The following is a 21,207-nucleotide window of genomic DNA, read 5'->3' on the forward strand; positions in this document are numbered from 1 at the left end:
GCCAGAATGGCTATCATTCTGGGCGTTTAACGCTATAACAGCAAAAGGGAGGGAATTTTGTTTCCAATTCAATTTTTTTTTTCGAATTTTCTTATTTTAATTCATAATTTTCTGCATAAAAATGTTACAAATCTTCATCTTTCAATCTCCATTTCAAAAAAATTAATAATCTTATAAATTCTTTTTAATTCTTTTTCGATTCTTTTTCAAAACGTTTTTTTTAAAACTCATTTATCTTTCTAATTTCTTTCCAAATCTTTTTCATTCATCCATATTATCTTTTCTTAGATGCATTAACAAAAATTCTAATTTAACCTCTGCATATCTTTTTCAAGACTTTTAAATTTTTAAAATATTATATTTTTCATATCATATTTATATTTTCTCAATCATATCTTTCTATCTTATCTTTTTATAAAAATTCGAAACCCATTCCCCCATTTTAAATACATATTCGGCCACCCCCTTGACCCACCATTCGAATCCTTCTCTCTTTCTATTCCTCTTCTTTTTTTTTCTTTTTCTTGAGGAAAAGCAAACCTCTAAGTTTGGTGTGATTTTCCGTGATCACTGAGCTAAACCAGACTGAGATCATGGCCCCTAAAGGAAAACAAACCACTTCAAGAGGCAAGAAAGAAGATAATCCAAAACTACCTTGGATACATGAGAGGTTCTCCACCAAAAAACATGCAGACCATTACTTCAAAATTGTGTGAAGAAGATCAGTGATCTCAGAAGTTAAGTTCAATCTGAAAGAAGACGAATACCTGGAGATCTAAGAGCAGATTCAAAACAGGAGCTGGGAAATCCTGGCTAATCCTGAGATACATGTTGGAAGAAACATGATCCATAAATTCTATGCAAATCTGTGGATGACATATAAGCAAAGAATGGAGGGAACTACCTTCCACACTTTTCGGACTATGGTTAGAGGAAAGGTTATTTATTTCCACCTTGACAAAGTGAGAGAAATCTCCAAACTTCCTCAACTACAAGATGATCCAGAATCTTTTAATAGGAGAATGGCTAAAGATAAAAAGCTGGATCAAGTTCTAGAGGACATATGCCTCCCTGGAACCAAGTGGATAACCAATTCAAAAGGTGTCCCAAACTAACTGAAGAGAGGAGATCTCAAACCAGTTGCTAGGGGCTGGCTGGATTTCATTGGGCGTTCCATACTTTCCACCAGTAACTGTTCTGAAGTCACTGTCAAATGAGCAGTGATGATTCACTATATTATGCTGGGAAAAGAAGTGGAAGTTCATCAGTTGATTCCTTGTGAAATTTACATATTTGCAAATAAGAAATCCACTGAGGCCAAATTGGCTTACCCAAGCTTGATTAGTTTGTTATGTAGAGATGCGGGGGTACAGATAGGTGTGGATGAGTACATCCCAGTTGAACACCCAATCACCAAAAAGGTAATTGATGGACCTCAAGTTCAACACAACCCCATCAAGAGAAGGGTGCATGAGCTCCTCCTAGAAATTTCTTAATTTGACTATTGGGCCCGCTTAGAAGCATCTGTCACCAAGATGCAAGAAGCTATGGATTAACTCAAAAAAGAGCAGCACAATCAAAACAGCATGCTCTGCAAACTGCTCAAAGAACAGGAGAAACAAGGGTGTGAGATACAGGAGCTAAAGCGCCAGAAGCTGTCCATTGAAGAGCCAGCCATCCCACAGATTGAAGGAATGCCTCTCTCTCAAAATAAAGGTTGTTGAGTCCTAACTCTGTGATAACTTTTGCTATTAGAAATCTATGTTAAGAGTTAAATGAAAATTAGTATTAGAGTCGTTTATTTTTTTTATTCCATACGTATTAGTAGCATTTAAATTCCATTCGTCTGTTGCATGAGTAGTACTTTATTTTAATTTTTTTCCAATTTGGCTATAATTTACTCTTCTAATCATCATTTGTCAGTGCATATTTTCTTTATATACTGAAATTTAAGTAATGTTTGGCTATTGAAAGAATAATGAAAAAGGAAAAATGTTATTGATAATATGAAAAATCATAAAATTGATTCTTAAAGCAAGAAAAAGTACTGAAAAACACAAAGCTTGCGAAAAAAAAGCAAGCAGAAAAAGCCAATAGCTCTTTAAACCAAAAGGCAAGAGCAAAAAGCCAGTAACCCTTTAAGCTAAAAGACAAGGGTAAAAAGGATCCAAGGCTTTGAGCATCAGTGGATAGGAGGGCTCAAAGGAATAAAATCTAGGTCTAAGCGGCTAAATCAAGCTGTCCCTAACCATGTGCTTATGTCATGAAAGTGCTAGTGAAAAGCTTGAGGCTGAGTGGTTAAAGTCGTGATCCAAAGCAAAAAGAGTGCACTTAAAAACTCTGGGCACCTCTAACTGGGGACTCTAGCAAAGCTGAGTCACAATCTGAAAAGGTTCACCCAGTTATGTGTCTGTGGCATTTATGTATCCGGTGGTAATATTGGAAAACAAGATGCTTACGGTCACGGCCAAGACTCTTAAGTAGCTGTGGTCAAGAATCAACATACTAAACTAGGAGAATTAATAACACTATCTGAATTCTGAATTCCTATAGATGCCAATCATTCTGAACTTCAAAGGATAAAGTGAGATGCCAAAACTATTCAGAAGCAAAAAGCTATAAGTCCCGCTCATCTAATTTGAATTTGAGCTTCATTAAAGACTCTGAGATTTTATTGTACCATAATCTTCTTTTTATCCTATTTTATTTGTCTAGTTGCTTGGGGACAAGCAATAGTTTAAGTTTGGTGTTGTGATGAGCGGATATTTTATACACTTTTTGGTAGTGTTTTCATATAGTTCTTAGCATGTTTTATTCACTTTTTATTATATTTTTATTAGTTTTTATGCAAAAATCACATTTATAGACTTTACTATGAGTTTGTGTGTTTTTTTTTGTAATTTCAGGTATTTTCTAGCTGAAATTGACGGATCTGAGCAAAAATCTGATTCAGAGGCTGAGAAAGGACTGCAGATGCTGTTGGATTCTGACCCTCCTGTACTCAAAGTGGATTTTCTGGAGCTACAAAAGCCCAATTGGCACACTCTTAATTACGTTAGAAATTAGACATCTTGGGCTTTCTATAAATGTATAATAGTTCACACTTTGCCCGAGATATGATGGCCCAAACTGGCGTTAAACGCCAGCCAGAGGCCTTTTTCTGGCGTAAAATGCAAGAACTGGAACCAAAACTGGAGTTAAACGCCCAAACTGGCACCCAAGCTGGAGTTTAACTCCAAGAATGGCCTATGCATGTGAAAGCTTCAAAGCTCAGCCTAAGCACTCACCAAGTTGACCCCGGAAGTGGATTTCTGCACTATCTGCACTTAGTTACTCATTTTCTGTAAACCTAGGTTACTAGTTTAGTATAAAAACTACTTTTAGAGATCCATTTTGTAACTTATGACATTTTACATCTCTTATTGTATCTTCTACGGCATGAGTATCTAAACTCCATAAGTGGGGGTAAGGAGCTCTGCTGTGTTTTAATGGATTAATGCAATTACTACTGTTTTCTATTTAATCACGCTTGCTTCTATTCTAAGATACTCATTCGCACTTTAATATGAAGAATGTGATGATCCGTGACACTCATTATCATTCTTAATTTAATGAACGCGTGCCTGACACCCACTTCCGTTCTATTTGAGCTCAACGTAGTCATTGGGCGACAGCTTGAGTGCATATCTCTTGGGTTTCCGATCCACGAGTTTGAAATGCATCTCTTGACAACAGATCATTCAAACCCGTGAGATCAGAACCTTCATGGTAGAGGCTAGAAGCAATTGGCAGTATTTCTGAGATCCGAAAAGTCTAAACCTTGTCTGTGGTATTCCGAGTAGGATTTGGGAAGGGATGACTGTGACGAGCTTCAAACTCATGAATGTTTGGTGCAGTGACAGTGTGCAAAAGGTTAGAGAGATCCTATTCTGACACAAGTGAGAACCGACAGATGATTAGCAGTGCAAAACCCGTACCTGGACCATTTTCACTGAGAGGACGGATGGTAGCCATTGACAACGGTGATCCACCAACATACATGATGTGTGGAAAACGATCCAACACAAAACTCACCGGCAAGTGTACCGGGTCGCATCAAGTAATAATAACTCACATGAGTGAGGTCGATCCCACAGGGATTGAAGGATTGAGCAATTTTAGTTTAGTGGTTGATTTAGTCAAGCGAATCAAGTTTTGGTTGAGTGGGTTGTATTTAACAGAAGACAAATTGCTTGAAATGTAAAGGGAGAGGGGAAATTGCAGTAAATTAAAGAACAGGAAAGTAAAATAGACTGAATCTTAAAGAACAAGAAATTAAATGACTGAAACTTAAAGTGCAAGAAATGTAAATTGCAGTAACTTAAATGACAAGAAATGTAAATTGCTTGAATGTAAAAGGGGTTTGAGGACTGGGATTGCAGAATCTAAACAAAGAGAAAGTAAATTGCAACAATTGATTGAGCAGAAATTGAATCAGAAGCAATAAGCATTCAAACAGAAAGAAAATAAAATGCAGCAACGGTTCACAGAAGAACCAAAAGTAAATTGTGGTCTCAGGTCTCAAGAGACTAGGGAGCAGAGCCTAGATCTCTATTTGCCTTCCTAGATCCAAGTTCACAAAGCAATTGACAGAAAATTAAAGAAGAAGCAGTAGAAGAACAGAAATCAAATTCAATTATGCAGAAAAGGATTTAAAGAGATTTTAGATGGGAATTGAGACATAATTTCCTCAATTTCACACACCCAAAACTCAGAAACAGAAGAGTAGAATTGCCCGAGTCAAAATGAGGAAGGAGATCAGTCAATTCTCCCTTAATCCTCTGAGTGCTCGGTCAAGTCTCTCAAGAACAATTACAAGAAATTCAAAGCTCCCAGAAAGTGCAAATTCAAAGGCTAAGCCAAAAGTAAGTCAAAAGGTAAAAGTAAAGGTTCCAATTACATCAAACTAATTCCTATTTATACACTTTCTATTCTTGGATTTTGGGATTTGGATGGGCTTTTGAATTGGTGAAGAAATGAGTTCAAATGGATTTTTAATTTGAATTTTTGGCCCAAAATGTTGCTCCAGGAGGCTGCCCTGCCCTTGTGGAGGGCAGGGCAGAAAATTGGTGCATGGTGCGGACGATTGGTGCGGCGTGGTGCAGCCTTGGTGCGTGAGATGCTGCCCTGCCCGCGCCAAGGGCAGGGCAGGAAAAGTTGGTGCGCCAGAATCAGGAGTTGGTGCGCCAGAATCAAACATTGGTGCGCCAGAATTGAGCTTGGTGCATAGGATGCTGCCCTGCCCTCGCGGAGGGCAGGGCAGAAAATTTTGGTGCTGCCAGGATTGAGCTTGGTGCGCCAGATGCTGCCAGGAACGTGCCATGGTGCGCCAGATGCTGCCAGGAACGTGCCATGGTGCGCCAGATTTGTGTGTGGTGCGCCAGATTTGTGCACCAACCCAAATGCTGCCCTGCCCTCGCGGAGGGCAGGGCAGTGTTTCCACTTTGCTGTCCCGTGTTCGAAACACGGCTGTGGCACACTTTCAATTAATTTCCTTGGTTTCTTGGCACGACAATCAACCTTAGGTCCTAGCTTCCTCATGGTTCCTTGTTCGAATCTTGTGGCATGCATGGGTGACATTTTTCCTTTGAATTCTTTCCTTGGTGAGCCCAATACTGCCCTTGTGGAGGGCAGGGCAAGGTTCTCTTCCTCTTGGTCCCAAGGCACATTTTGTGCTCTGCCCTTGTAGTGGGCAGGGCAGAGTTGCCTTCTCTTCTTGGTTCTCTTGTGTTGCCCTCCTAGAGGGCAGTCTGCCCTTGTGGAGGGCAATGTTTGCCTCCCCCTTGCATGCGGCACGCTTCCTATTACTTTGGCCATGCTTTCCTTTCCTTGGCTACACTTCTTAGGCCACGCTTTTCCTTTTCTTTTCTTTTCTTCACCTATAATAAACCAAAACAACCACTCCAAGTATCACTAAATTCAAGAGGCTTATAAATCAATTAAAATTAGCTCAAACCTTATGGATTAACATTAATTTCATGGTGGTTGCTTGATTTAGAGAAGTTATGCATTTTCACTCCAAATCACTTACTTAGGATGCAAGAAAGTGCATAAATGCTAACAAAACAAGTGAAATTAGCTTGAAAAATGGGTATATGATGACTTGTCATCAATACAGCTTGCCATAGAAGGAGCGATGCGTGTTTAGAGAAGAAGACAGTAGGAAAGCAGAGATTCAGACGACAGAGCATCTCTGGAACCTCAACCTGTTCCTCATTACTGAACCACAAGTATCATTCAATTTATGCTCTTTTACTTTTTATAAACAAAACCCTTTTTATTATTAATTTCCTGACTAAGAGTACAGGATAACCATAGCTTGCTTCAAGCTGACAATCTCAGTGGGATCGACCCTTACTCACGTTAGGTATTACTTGGACAACCCAGTGCACTTGCTGGTTAGTTGTGCGGAGTTGCAAAAGTTTGATTGCTATTTCGTGCACCATTTACCAAACACAAAATGACTTACTATGCTCTATCTGAGTGTGTATTACAAAAAGATGAGTCATGGAATGTGATTTTTACTGTTTTGGCCTTTAGAAAATCGGAGGCACTAATTTCTTTTTTCTTCGTATGGTGGTGTCCATAAATTATGCGGTCCGATTTACATTGTTTTACTTATTTTTAGAAAAATCACAAATCAGATAATTCAATTTATATTTTTTGTAAATAAAAAAGTTTTACATTAAAATCGGATCCTCTTATTTATAACTTATTTTCCTTTTTCAAACAAATTGAACTGTTCGATTTGATTAATACCAATTTAAAAAAATAACGCCATATAAAAAATACCCAAATTTCTAATAACAACGTATTGCACACGTATTGAATCAATATAAAAATATTAGCTTAGGAACATATAGGGAAACTTTCGAATGGAGAATTATGATTTTGGTGTGTATGTGGGACCATGTTTTTTTAATAATATTTTGCTCAATTTATGTTTGACCCTCGATGCAGGTGTCGATGAAGCTTATATCAAAAGATCTCAATTTGAAGAGTAGATACAATTCCTTTAAGAAGTGAATTTGACCAGGAACTTATTACTTAATGTCGAAGTTGCCTTGCCACACCAAAATTTGCATGTGACATCAATGAATCCATATTTCTTGGTATTTATTTGCTCTAATTGGGTAGATTTCATTGACTTTTCTTGCATTTATCTATTGAAATAGCATAGTTTCATGATTTCTTCCTAATTGTGCTTGAAAGTAAAAATATTCTTTTTAAATCTTATAATTGCTAAATTTCATTCACTTTAATCCCATTCGATGCCTTGATGTATTTGTTGAGTAATTTTAGATTTCCAAGGCAAAGGATTGGATTAAAGAAGTGAAGAAAAACCATGCAAGATGAAGAATTCATGAAGAAATAAGGAGTTAGTGGAACTCATAGCCATGCGTACGCGTGACATCCTACGTACGTGTGACACTTGGCACATGAGCTCATTAATTGCAATACGTAGATGGCGATTTCAGGACTTTCCAAGCCCAATCCAACTAATTTCTGAAATATTTCAAGCCAAATTGAAGAAGGATGAAGGGGAAAGCACTTAAGGTAACTTAGAAACATGTTTTAGGTTTATTTTTCTAGAGAGAGAAGCTCCCTCTTCTCTCTAGAATTCAGGTTTTCTTAGTTTAATTTCTCTTTAATTTTAGTATTTGATTCTTGTTTAAGTATAGTTTCATTTATATTTTCAAGTTCTCTTGCCTTGATCTTCTTAGTTTCTTTTGTTATTTTCTCAATTTTTCCACTTTTAGTTTATGAACACTTGTCAATTTTGGTTTCATTAACGAAATTTTGATGTTTTATATTTCTTTAATCATTTGATTCGGTTAGATGTAATTGTTTGAATTTTTATTTCTTACTTGTAATTGGTTGTTGAATTCAAGGAAAAGAATGCTATCTAAATCCATTACTTTTGTTTGTTGTGCTGTTTTGGTGCTGTATCTTAGGCCATTACTTGCTCCCTGCTGCTGTTGCTTATTTGGTTTGGCTTAATTGCTTATGTTGTTGCTCAATCAATGTTGGCTTAGTTGTTTAATTCATATGAATTCATATATGGTTTTTGTGTTTTTAATTATAATGCATTCATATAGAATTTGAATTGATTGATTGAAATTGGAAAATAGGCTAATTTACTACTGAAATGTTGCCATATTTTTTCTAACCTTATTTTATCAAGTGACATTGTGTTATTTGGTGCAGCAAGACTCTATTTGACAGATTTCTATGTCAATAGAATCTTGTTTGCTAAACAGTTTCCGAAAATTCCTCAAGAACTTCTTTGCAAATTTTGGTCATGCTTCTAACATTCTTTCCTTGTTTGTAATGATAATTTACTTCTATGCATTGAATTGTTCAAGTGAATTTTTAAATTGACCATAAACTTAAAATTCTTTTGAGAATTAGAGCCTCTTTTGCATAAACTCACAAGATTGAAGGGTTTTAATCTACGTGGCTGATTTGATCCATTTTATTCATGCCTAACTTACATTAAATCACATAGATCACGAGGTTTTCAATTCTTGATTCAACTTGTGACTTTCATGCTTCATTATAATTTGGTGTTAGAATTTTCCTTGATTACCATGTTCATTAATGTTTTAACTTTATCAATGCCAAATTATTTTAACTTATGGCAATTGCTTGTAATTAATATTTATTTGATTATGTGCTCTACACATACATTTGCATTACTTGTTTTGGCATCTCAAATTGTTGAGAAGTGAGCATGAACTTGTTTATTTTGGAATTTGTTGAAATTTTCAAAATTAAAAGAACATTTTTCCTATGCCCATAACTTTTGACTTTCTTTTCCTTTTCAACTAACTTATTCTTTTTCTTCACATAACTTTTGACTTTTCTTTTCTTTTTCAACTAACTTTTTCTTTTTCTTCACATAACTTCTGACTTTCCTTTTCCTTTTCAACTAACATTATTTTTTGACTATTTTCTTTTTCTTCGTGCATAGCAACAACGCGTCTTTATTCTCTTTATCTTTGATAAACAAGCAAGTTAGCTATCTTGGATTACTTGGATTGATTGAAAGTTGCTTCTGTTTACTTTTAACCTGAATCTCATGCATGCTTCCATTCAAATTTATATTATCTATTCACTTTATATATATGCTATTTTGTGACTCAGTTCTCTACTTCTTAACAACACCATCATTCTTACAGCCTCTCTATCGTCTGATCCACTGGTTATCTGATGACATAGTCCGTTCGGAGTGTTGCTTCATACGATGCTATGAGCACTCGAGGAGGATCATTCTTTCTGGCGGCACTGAAATTCCACCTGAGCCGGACACTCCATCCGATCATTCTGAGGAGGAGGCCCAGCGTGATGAGCCAGAGGAGGCACAAGACGGTGGAGGTGATGACTCCTTCCACTCCGCCTGATCTTGAGCACCGAGGATGGTGCTACATTTTAAGTGTAGGAAGGTCGTCCACGTCAGCAGTGTATTTTGGGTGAAAAATTCCATTTCTAAAAACTTGTGGTTTAGTTTTTTATTATTATGCTTTTTAGTTGCATTAAACATATTTTACCCTTTTGAGAACCTTTTTACTTAGTTTATTACTTTTTACTTAGTTTATTGCACCTTTTAATTTTGGTTATACTTAACCTAGTATTATATTGTAGTGATGCATGTTTTTAGATTTTTTTTGCCTTTTGATTGTGATTTGGATGATGTGATGATTGCGCTAAGTTGATTTTCTATACACTTGCTATTTTGGTTTGATTGAAATTAGGATTTAAACTTAGGATTTTTGACCTTTTCCATTTAATCATATTATATATACATATATAGAATAAATGCTAGTCAATTTAATTAAATATCCAAAAAACTTACTTTTTATATAGGGCATTGAAATTTGAATGGAATTGAGTTGAAATTTTCATTGAAACTTTCATGATTTATACATTGTGGAATATGGTTTTTGAGTTAAAGAACATGCAACTTGTGAGTTTTTGAGCCTTATTGTGTGGTTACATAATTTAACCACTTATCTCATTCTTGTGTGTTTTTTCTCTATGAGTGCAATCTTTAGTTTATTTAATTCTATATATCCATTATTTAATGTACATTCATGCATTTATGTGATTGAGGCCATCACTTTATTATAGCTCACTTAACCCAAATGGCCTACCATTTCATTTACCTTTGTTTACCACTTTGAGCCTATTAATTTCTCTTTTGTTCTTGATTGAGAACACCACTAACTATAAGCTAAAAAACAATGAGTACACCTTATTTGAATCTTTGAATAGCTTAAGTTAATGAGAGTGTGTAATGTTTAAGTGTGAGGAATGCCGAAAAATATGGGTAAATAAAAATGTATGTTCAAACTTTTGTTGAAATTTTTTTTTGGGAAATTTGAGTACACACTCATGTAATATTATAGAAACCATATGCATTGATGAGTTGGTATATATATTATGTTCTTGAAAAAAAAAGAGAAGAGAAATAATAAAAGGGGGCAAAATTACCCCAATGTGAAATTCAATAATAATCAATGCATATGTGATGGAATTGAATTTGATACATGAGTGTATTTATATGTAAAAGTGAGGTAGCTAAACTTGATATTAGAATTGTATGGGTTGTGTATGTGTTAATTGAGAACTTAGGTTAATTAAAGATTCAAATATATATATCCTTACTGGTGCGTGAAATTGTGAACAATACTTTTCACAACTCTCATAATCCCCGGTAATGGCTCCAAAAACGTGGTAGCTCAATACCATGGCATTACACAACTTCGCACAACTAACCAGCAAGTGCACTGGGTCGTCCAAGTAATAAACCTTACGCGAGTAAGGGTCGATCCCACGGAGATTGTTAGTATTGAAGCAAGCTATGGTCATCTTGTAAATCTTAGTCAGGCAAACTCAAATGGTAATGGTGATGAACGAAAATAACACAAAGGTAAAGATAGAGATACTTATGTAATTCATTGGTAGGAACTTCAGATAAACGCATGAAGATGCCTTCCCTTCCGTCTCTCTGCTTTCCTACTGTCTTCATCCAATCCTTCTTACTCCTTTCCATGGCAAGCTTAAGCAAGGGTTTCACCGTTGTCAGTGGCTACCTCCCATCCTCTCAGTGAAAGCGATTGCATATGCTTTGTCACAGCATAGCGGAATTCATCTGTCGGTTCTCAATCAGGCCGGAATAGAATCCAGTGATTCTTTTGCGTCTGTCACTAACGCCCCGCCCTCAGGAGTTTGAAGCACGTCACAGTCATTCAGTCATTGAATCCTACTCAGAATACCACAGACAAGGTTAGACCTTCCGGATTCTCTTGAATGTCGCCATCAGTTCTCGCCTATACCACGAAGACTCTGATCTCACGGAATGGTTGGCTCGTTTGTCAGACGAGCACTCGGTTGTCAGGCGATCAACCATGCATCGTGCAATCAGGAATCCAAGAGATATTCACTAGAGCCTTGATCGCTTGTAGAACAAGAATGGTTGTCAGTCACCTTGTTCATGGGTGAGAATGATGATGAGTGTCACGGATCATCACATTCATCAAGTTGAAGAACAAGTGATATCTTAGAACAAGAACAAGCGGAATTGAATGGAAGAACAATAGTAATTGCATTAATACTCGAGGTACAACAGAGCTCCACACCTTAATCTATGGTGTGTAGAAACTCCACCGTTGAAAATACATAAGCATAAGGTCTAGGCATGGCCGGATGGCCAGCCTCCCAAGGATCTAAGAACTAGATGTCCAAAGATGATCAAAGGATCAAAAATAATCCCCAGATGAAAATACAATAGTAAAAGGTCCTACTTATAAGAAACTAGTAGCCTAAGGTGTACAGAAATGAGTAAATGACATAAAAATCCACTTCCGGGCCCACTTGGTGTGTGCTTGGGCTGAGCAATGAAGCATTTTCGTGTAGAGACTCTTCTTGGAGTTAAACGCCAGCTTTAGTGCCAGTTTGGGCGTTTAACTCCCATTTGGGTGCCAGTTCCAGCGTTTAACGCTGGGATTTCTTGAGGTGACTTTGAACGCCGGTTTGGGCCATCAAATCTTGGGCAAAGTATGGACTATCATATATTGCTGGAAAGCCCAGGATGTCTACTTTCCAATGCCGTTGAGAGCGCGCCAATTGGGATTCTGTAGCTCCAGAAAATCCACTTCGAGTGCAGGGAGGTCAGAATCCAACAGCATCTGCAGTCCTTTTTGGTCTCTGAATCAGATTTTTGCTCAGGTCCCTCAATTTCAGCCAGAAAATACCTGAAATCATAGAAAAACACACAAACTCATAGTAAAGTCCAGAAAAGTGAATTTTAACTAAAAACTAATAAAAATATACTAAAAACTAACTAGATCATACTAAAAACATACTAAATACAATGCCAAAAAGTATACAAATTATCCGCTCATCACAACACCAAACTTAAATTGTTGCTTGTCCCCAAGCAACTGAAAATCAAATAAGATAAAAAGAAGAGAATATGCAATGAATTCCAAAAACATCTATGAAGATCAGTATTAATTAGATGAGCGGGGCTTTTAGCTTTTTGCCTCTGAATAGTTTTGGCATCTCACTCTATCCTTTGAAATTCAGAATGGTTGGCTTCTTTAGGAACTCAGAGTCCAGATAGTGTTAATGATTCTCTTAGTAAAGTATGATGATTCTTGAACATAGCTATTTATTGAGTCTTGGCCGTGGCCCGAAGCATTCTGTCTTCCAGTATTACCACCGGATACATACATGCCACAGACACATAATTGGGTGAACCTTTTCAGATTGTGACTCAGCTTTGCTAGAGTCCCCAATTAGAGGTGTCCAGGGTTCTTAAGCACACTCTTATTTGCCTTGGATCACAACTCTTTATTTCTCTATATATATTTTTTCATTTTTTTTTCTTTTTTTTTTCGATTTTTTTTTGAATAGCTTTTTCTTGCTTCAAGAATCATTTTAATGATTTTTCAGATCCTCAGTAACATGTCTCCTTTTTCATCATTCTTTCAAGAGCCAACATTCATGAACCACAAATTCAAGATACATATGCACTGTTTAAGCATACATTCAGAGAACAAAAATATTGCCACCACATCAAAATAATTAACTGTTATAAAATTCAAAATTCATGCAATTCTTTCTTTTATCAATTAAGCACATTTTTATTTAAGAAAGGTGATGGATTCATAGGACATTCATAACTTTAAGGCATAGACACTAAGACACTAATGATCACAAGACACAAACATGGATAAACATAAGCATAAAATTCGAAAAACAGAAGAACAAATAACAAGGAAATCAAGGAACGGGTCCACCTTAGTGATGGCGGCTCTTCCTTGCTCTTGAAGATCCTATGGAGTGCTTGAGCTCCTCAATATCTCTTCCTTGTCTTTGTTGCTCCTCCCTCATGATTCTTTGATCTTCTCTAATCTCATGAAGGATGATGGAGTGTTCTTGATGCTCCACCCTTAGTTGTCCCATGTTGGAACTCAATTCTCCTAGGGAGGTGTTTAGTTGCTCCCAATAGTTTCGTGGAGGAAAGTGCATCCCTTGAGGAATCTCAGGGATCTCATGATGAGTGGGATCTCTTGTGTGCTCCATCCTTTTCTTAGTGATGGGCTTATCCTCATCAATGGGGGTGTCTCCCTCTATGTCAACTCCAACTGAATAACAGAGGTGACAAATGAGATGAGGAAAGGCCAACCTTGCCAAGGTAGAGGACTTGTCCGCCACCTTATAGAGTTCTTGGGCTATAACCTCATGAACCTCTATTTCTTCTCCAATCATGATGCTATGGATCATGATAGCCCGGTCTATGGTAACTTCGGACCGGTTGCTAGTGGGAATGATTGAGTGTTGTATGAACTCTAACCATCCTCTAGCCACGGGCTTGAGGTCATGCCTTCTCAATTGAACCGGCTTTCCTCTTGAATCTTGCTTCCATTGGGCGCCCTCTTCACATATGACTGTGAGGACTTGGTCCAACCTTTGATCAAAGTTGACCCTTCTTGTGTAAGGATGTTCATCTCCTTGCATCATAGGCAAGTTGAACGCCACCCTCACACTCTCCGGACTAAAATCCAAGTATTTTCCCCGAACCATAGTGAGATAGTTCTTTGGATTCGGGTTCACACTTTGGTCATGGTTCTTGGTGATCCATGCATTGGCATAGAACTCTTGAACCATCAAGATTCCGACTTGTTGAATGGGGTTGGTAAGAACTTCCCAACCTCTTCTTTGAATCTCATGTCGGATCTCCGGATATTCACCCTTCTTGAGTGAAAAAGGGACCTCGGGGATCACCTTCTTCAAGGCCACAACTTCATAGAAGTGGTCTTGATGCACCCTTGAGATGAATCTATCCATCTCCCATGACTCGGAGGTGGAAGGTTTTGCCTTCCCTTTCCTCTTTCTAGAGGTTTCTCCGGCCTTGGATGCCATAATGGTTATGGAAAACGAGAAAGCAACGCTTTTACCACACCAAACTTAAAATGTTTGCTCGTCCTCGAGCAAAAGAAGAAAGAAGAGAGTAGAAGAAGAAGAAATGAGGAAGAGGGAGATGGTGGTGTGTTCGGCCAAAGAGGGGGAGAAGTGGTGTTTAGGTTGTGTGAAAATGAGGGGGGTAATGGTTCGGCCATTATGGGTGGGTTTGGGAGGGAAAGTGGTTTGAATTTGAAGGGTGAGGTTGGTGGGGATTTATGAAGGATGGATGTGAGTGGTGAAGAGAAAGATGGGATTTGATAGGTGAAGGGTTTTTGGGGAAGAGGTGTTTGAGGTGATTGGTGAATGGGGGAAGAAGAGAGAGAGTGGAGGTGGGGTCCTGTGGGGTCCACAGATCCTGTGGTGTCAAGGAAAAGTCATCCCTGCACCAAATGGCATCAAAATTCACATTTTGAGCCAATTCTGGCGTTAAACGCCGGGCTGGTGCCCATTCCTGGCATTTAACGCCAGGTTCTTGCCCTTTCCTGGCGTTTAACGCCAGTCTGGTGCCCCTTTCTGGCGTTAAATGCCCAGAATAGTGCCAGACTGGGCGTTAAACGCCCAACTGCTAGGCTTACTGGCGTTTAAACGCCAGCAGCATCTTCCTCCAGGGTGTGCTATTTTTCTTCCTATTTTTCATTCTGTTTTTGCTTTTTCAGTTAATTTTGTGACTTCTCATGATCATCAACCTACAAAAAAGATAAAATAACAAAAGAAAATAATTAAATATAAAACATTGGGTTGCCTCCCAACAAGCGCTTCTTTATTGTCACTAGCTTGACAGAGGACTCTCATGGAGCCTCAGAAATGCTCAGAACCGTGTTGGAACTTCCCAACACCAAACTTAGAGTTTGAATGTGGGGGTTCAACACCAAACTTAGAGTTTGGTTGTGGCCTCCCAACACCAAACTTAGAGTTTGACTGTGGGGGCTCTGTTTGGCTCTGTTTTGAGAGAAGCTCTTCATGCTTCATCTCCATGATGATAGAGGGATATCCTTGGGCCTTAAACACCAAGGATTCTTTATTCACTTGAATGATCAACTCTCCTCTATCAACATCAATCACAGCCTTTGCTGTGGCTAGGAAGGGTCTGCCAAGGATGATGGATTCATCCATGCACTTCCCAGTCTCTAGGACTATGAAATCAGTAGGGATGTAATGGTCTTCAACTTTAACCAGAACATCCTCTACAAGTCCGTGGGCTTGTTTTCTTGAGTTGTCTGCCATCTTTAGTGAGATCTTTGCAGCTTGCACCTCAAAGATCCCTAGCTTCTCCATTACAGAGAGAGGCATGAGGTTTACACTTGACCCTAAGTCACACAAGGCCTTCTTGAAGGTCATGGTGCCTATGGTACAAGGTATAGAAAACTTCCCAGGATCCTGCCTCTTTTGAGGCAGTTTCTGCCTAGACAAGTCATCCAGTTCTTTGGTGAGCAAAGGGGGTTCATCCTCCCAAGTCTCATTTCCAAATAACTTGTCATTTAGCTTCATGATTGCTCCAAGGTATTTGGCAACTTGCTCTTCAGTGACATACTCATCCTCTTCAGAGGAAGAATACTCATCAGAGCTCATGAATGGCAGAAGTAAGTCCAATGGAATCTCTATGGTCTCAGTTTGAGCCTCAGATTCCCAAGGTTCCTCATTGGGGAACTCATTGGAGGCCAGTGGACGCCCAGTGAGGCCTTCCTCAGTGGCGTTCACTACCTCTTCTCCCTCCCAAAATTCGGCCATGTTGATGGCCTTGCACTCTCCTTTTGGATTTTCTTCTGTATTGCTTGGGAGAGTACTTGGAGGGAGTTCAGTAATTTTCTTGCTCAGCTGACCCACTTGTCCTTCCAAATTTCTGATGGAGGACCTTGTTTCAGTCATGAAACTTTGAGTGGTTTTGATCAGATCAGAGACCATGGTTGCTAAGTCAGAGGTATTCTGCTTAGAACTCTCTGTCTGTTGCTGAGAAGATGATGGAAAAGGCTTGCTATTGCTAAACCTGTTTCTTCCACCATTATTGTTATTGAAACCTTGTTGAGGTCTCTGTTGATCCTTCCATGAAAGATTTGGATGATTCTTCCATGAAGGATTATAGGTGTTTCCATAGGGTTCTCCCATGTAATTCACCTCTTCTATTGAAGGGTTCTCAGGATCATAAGCTTCTTCCTCAGATGAAGCTTCCTTAGTACTGCTTGGTGCATTTTGCATTCCAGACAGACTTTGAGAAATCATATTGACTTGTTGAGTCAATATTTTGTTCTGAGCCAATATGGCATTCAGAGTGTCAATCTCAAGAACTCCTTTCTTCTGACTAGTTCCATTGTTCACAGGATTCCTTTCAGAAGTATACATGAATTGGTTATTTGCAACCATTTCAATCAGTTCTTGAGCTTCAGTAGGCGTCTTCTTCAGATGAAGAGATCCTCCAGAAGAGCTATCCAAAGACATCTTGGACAGTTCAGAGAGACCATCATAGAAAATACCTATGATGCTCCATTCAGAAAGCATATCAGTGGGACACTTTCTGATCAATTGTTTGTATCTTTCCCAAGCTTCATAGAGGGATTCTCCTTCCTTCTGTCTGAAGGTTTGGACTTCCACTCTAAGCTTACTCAATTTTTGAGGTGGAAAGAACTTTGCCAAGAAGGCATTGACTAGCTTTTCCCAAGAGTCCAGGCTTTCTTTAGGTTGAGAATCCAACCATGTTCTAGCTCTGTCTCTTACAGCAAAAGGGAATAGCATCAGTCTGTAGACCTCAGGGTCAACCCCATTAGTCTTAACAGTGTCACAGATTTGCAAGAACTCAGCTAAAAACTGATGAGGATCTTCCAGTGGAAGTCCATGGAACTTGCAATTCTGTTGCATTAGAGAAACTAATTGAGGCTTAAGCTCAAAGTTGTTTGCTCCAATGGCAGGGATAGAGATGCTTCTCCCATAGAAGTCGGGAGTAGGTGCAGTAAAGTCACCCAGCACCTTCCTTGCATTGTTGGCATTGTTGTTGTTTACGGCTGCCATGAGTTCTTCTTCCTTGAAGAATTCGTTCAGGTTCTCTAAAGAGAGTTGTGCTTTGGCTTCTCTTAGCTTTCTCTTCAAGGTCCTTTCAGGTTCAGGATCAGCCTCAACAAGAATGCCTTTGTCTTTGCTCCTGCTCATAAGAAAGATAATGGAACAAGAAAATGTGGAATCCTCTATGTCACAGTATAGAGATTCCTTTAGGTGTCAGAGGAAAAGAAGAGTAGAAGACAGAAGTAGAAAATTCGAACTTATCAGAGAGAATGGAGTTCGAATTTTGCATTAAGGGATAGTGTTAGTCCATAAATAGAAGGGTGTGAGAAGGAGGGAACTAATTTTCGAAAATTAAGTGAAAAATTTTGAAAACATTTTTGAAAAACATTACTTAATTTTCGAAAATGAAAATGGAAAAGAAATCAAGTGATTTTTGAAAAAGATTTTGAGATTAGAAATCAAAAAGATTTGATTGAAAACTATTTTGAAGAAGATGTGGTTAAGAAGATATGATTGATTTTAAAAAAAATGTGATTGAGAAGATATGATTTGAAAAACATTTTAAAAAGATTTGATTTGAAAATTAAAAACTTGACTAACAAGAAAAGATATGATTCAATCATTAAACCTTTCTCAACAGAAAAGGCAACATACTTGAAATATTGAATCAAATCATTGATTGATAGTAAGTATCTTTAAAAATGGAAAGAAATTAGTTTTGAAAAAGATTTGATTGGAAAATTGATTTGAAAAAGATTTGATTTTGAAAAGATTTTGAAAACTTAAAAAAAATTGATTTGAAAACAAAATCTTCCCCCTTTAGCCATCCTGGCGTTAAACGCCCAGAATGGTGCACATTCTGGCGTTTAACGCCCAAAATGCTACCCTTTTGGGCGTTAAACGCCCAACCAGGTACCCTGGCTGGCGTTTAAACGCCAGTCTGTCCTTTTTCACTGGGCGTTTTGAACGCCCAGCTTTTTCTGTGCAATTCCTCTGCTGTATGTTCTGAATCTTCAATTCTCTGTATTATTGACTTGAAAAGACACAAATTAAAAATATTTTTGGATTTTTAATAATAAGGACAAACCAAAATGCAACAAGAATCAAATAACAATGCATGCAAGACACCAAACTTAGCAGTTTGTATACCACTGACACTAACAAAATGAAAATGCGTATGAGACACACAAAACAATCAAGTCAATAGAATTCAAAGATCAGAGCAAGTAAATCATCAAGAACATCTTGAAGATCATTTAGACACATGCATGCAATTGACACCAAACTTATGATGAGACACTAGACTCAAACAAGAAATATTTTTGGATTTTATGATTTTGTAAATTTTTTTTGTGTTTTTCGAAAATTAAGTGGGAAAAGGTATCAAAATTCTTAATGAGAATTCCAGGAATCAGTGCAATGCTAGTCTAAGACTCCGGTCCAGGAACTAGACATGGCTTCACAGCCAGCCAAGCTTTCAGAGAAAGCTTCGGTCCAAAACACTAGACATGGCCAGAGGCCAGCCAAGCCTTAGCAGATCACTGCTCCAAAAGCAAAATTGATAAAACTCAACAAGCTCTTGTGGTGATAAGTTGAAACCTCGGTCCAATGAGATTAGACATGGCTTCTCAGCCAGCCAGATTTCAACAAATCATCATGAAACTCTAGAATTCATCTTCAAGAATTTCGAAAAAAATAAATACCTAATCTAAGCAACAAGATGAACCGTCAGTTGTCCAGCCTAAACAATCCCTGGCAATAACGCCAAAAACTTGGTGTTGTTGCCGGATCTTGGCACTGATGTTACCAAAAGCTTGCTCAAAACTTGAACAATCCCCGGCAACGGCGCCAAAACCTTGGTGCGCGAAATTGTGAACAATACTTTTCACAACTCTCATAATCCCCGGTAATGGCTCCAAAAACGTGGTAGCTCAATACCATGGCATTACACAACTTCGCACAACTAACCAGCAAGTGCACTGGGTCGTCTAAGTAATAAACCTTACGCGAGTAAGGGTCGATCCCACGGAGATTGTTAGTATTGAAGCAAGCTATGGTCATCTTGTAAATCTTAGTCAGGCAAACTCAAATGGTAATGGTGATGAACGAAAATAACACAAAGGTAAAGATAGAGATACTTATGTAATTCATTGGTAGGAACTTCAGATAAACGCATGAAGATGCCTTCCCTTCCGTCTCTCTGCTTTCCTACTGTCTTCATCCAATCCTTCTTACTCTTTTCCATGGCAAGCTTAAGCAAGGGTTTCACCGTTGTCAGTGGCTACCTCCCATCCTCTCAGTGAAAGCGATTGCATATGCTCTGTCACAGCATAGCGGAATTCATCTGTCGGTTCTCAATCAGGCCGGAATAGAATCCAGTGATTCTTTTGCGTCTGTCACTAACGCCCCGCCCTCAGGAGTTTGAAGCACGTCACAGTCATTCAGTCATTGAATCCTACTCAGAATACCACAGACAAGGTTAGACCTTCCAGATTCTCTTGAATGCCGCCATCAGTTCTCGCCTATACCACGAAGACTCTGATCTCACGGAATGGTTGGCTCGTTTGTCAGACGAGCACTCGGTTGTCAGGCGATCAACCATGCATCGTGCAATCAGGAATCCAAGAGATATTCACTAGAGCCTTGATCGCTTGTAGAACAAGAATGGTTGTCAGTCACCTTGTTCATGGGTGAGAATGATGATGAGTGTCACGGATCATCACATTCATCAAGTTGAAGAACAAGTGATATCTTAGAACAAGAACAAGCGGAATTGAATGGAAGAACAATAGTAATTGCATTAATACTCGAGGTACAGCAGAGCTCCACACCTTAATCTATGGTGTGTAGAAACTCCACCGTTGAAAATACATAAGCATAAGGTCTAGGCATGGCCGGATGGCCAGCCTCCCAAGGATCTAAGAACTAGATGTCCAAAGATGATCAAAGGATCAAAAATAATCCCCAGATGAAAATACAATAGTAAAAGGTCCTACTTATAAGAAACTAGTAGCCTAAGGTGTACAGAAATGAGTAAATGACATAAAAATCCACTTCCGGGCCCACTTGGTGTGTGCTTGGGCTGAGCAATGAAGCATTTTCGTGTAGAGACTCTTCTTGGAGTTAAACGCCAGCTTTAGTGCCAGTTTGGGCGTTTAACTCCCATTTGGGTGCCAGTTCCAGCGTTTAACGCTGGGATTTCTTGAGGTGACTTTGAACGCCGGTTTGGGCCATCAAATCTTGGGCAAAGTATGAACTATCATATATTGCTGGAAAGCCCAGGATGTCTACTTTCCAATGCCGTTGAGACCGCGCCAATTGGGCTTCTGTAGCTCCAGAAAATCCACTTCGAGTGTAGGGAGGTCAGAATCCAACAGTATCTGCAGTCCTTTTTGTCTCTGAATCAAATTTTTGCTCAGGTCCCTCAATTTCAGCCAGAAAATACCTGAAATCACAGAAAAACACACAAACTCATAGTAAAGTCCAGAAAAGTGAATTTTAACTAAAAACTAATAAAAATATACTAAAAACTAACTAGATCATACTAAAAACATACTAAAAACAATGCCAAAAAGTATACAAATTATCCGCTCATCACTTACCTTTACCCTTAGCCCCATTACAACCTTGAAAAAACCTCATGATTTTTGCATATATCCATTAAATACTTGTTGATTGGTTGATTGGTTAGATGAAGAACAA

At 38.4% G+C, this 21,207-nt stretch overlaps 1 non-coding gene across 1 annotated transcript; it reads left to right on the forward strand.

Moving 5' to 3' along the window:
- The first annotated feature begins 17,001 nt into the window (after positions 1 to 17,001).
- Positions 17,002 to 17,109, forward strand: LOC112804568 (small nucleolar RNA R71). The gene has a single exon (XR_003203178.1). It is a non-coding gene; the product is annotated as a small nucleolar RNA R71 (small nucleolar RNA).
- Positions 17,110 to 21,207: the final 4,098 nt, after the last annotated feature.

This window comes from Arachis hypogaea, chromosome 5 (assembly GCF_003086295.3).
Source record: "Arachis hypogaea cultivar Tifrunner chromosome 5, arahy.Tifrunner.gnm2.J5K5, whole genome shotgun sequence".
In the NCBI taxonomy this organism is placed as follows: Eukaryota; Viridiplantae; Streptophyta; class Magnoliopsida; order Fabales; family Fabaceae; genus Arachis; species Arachis hypogaea.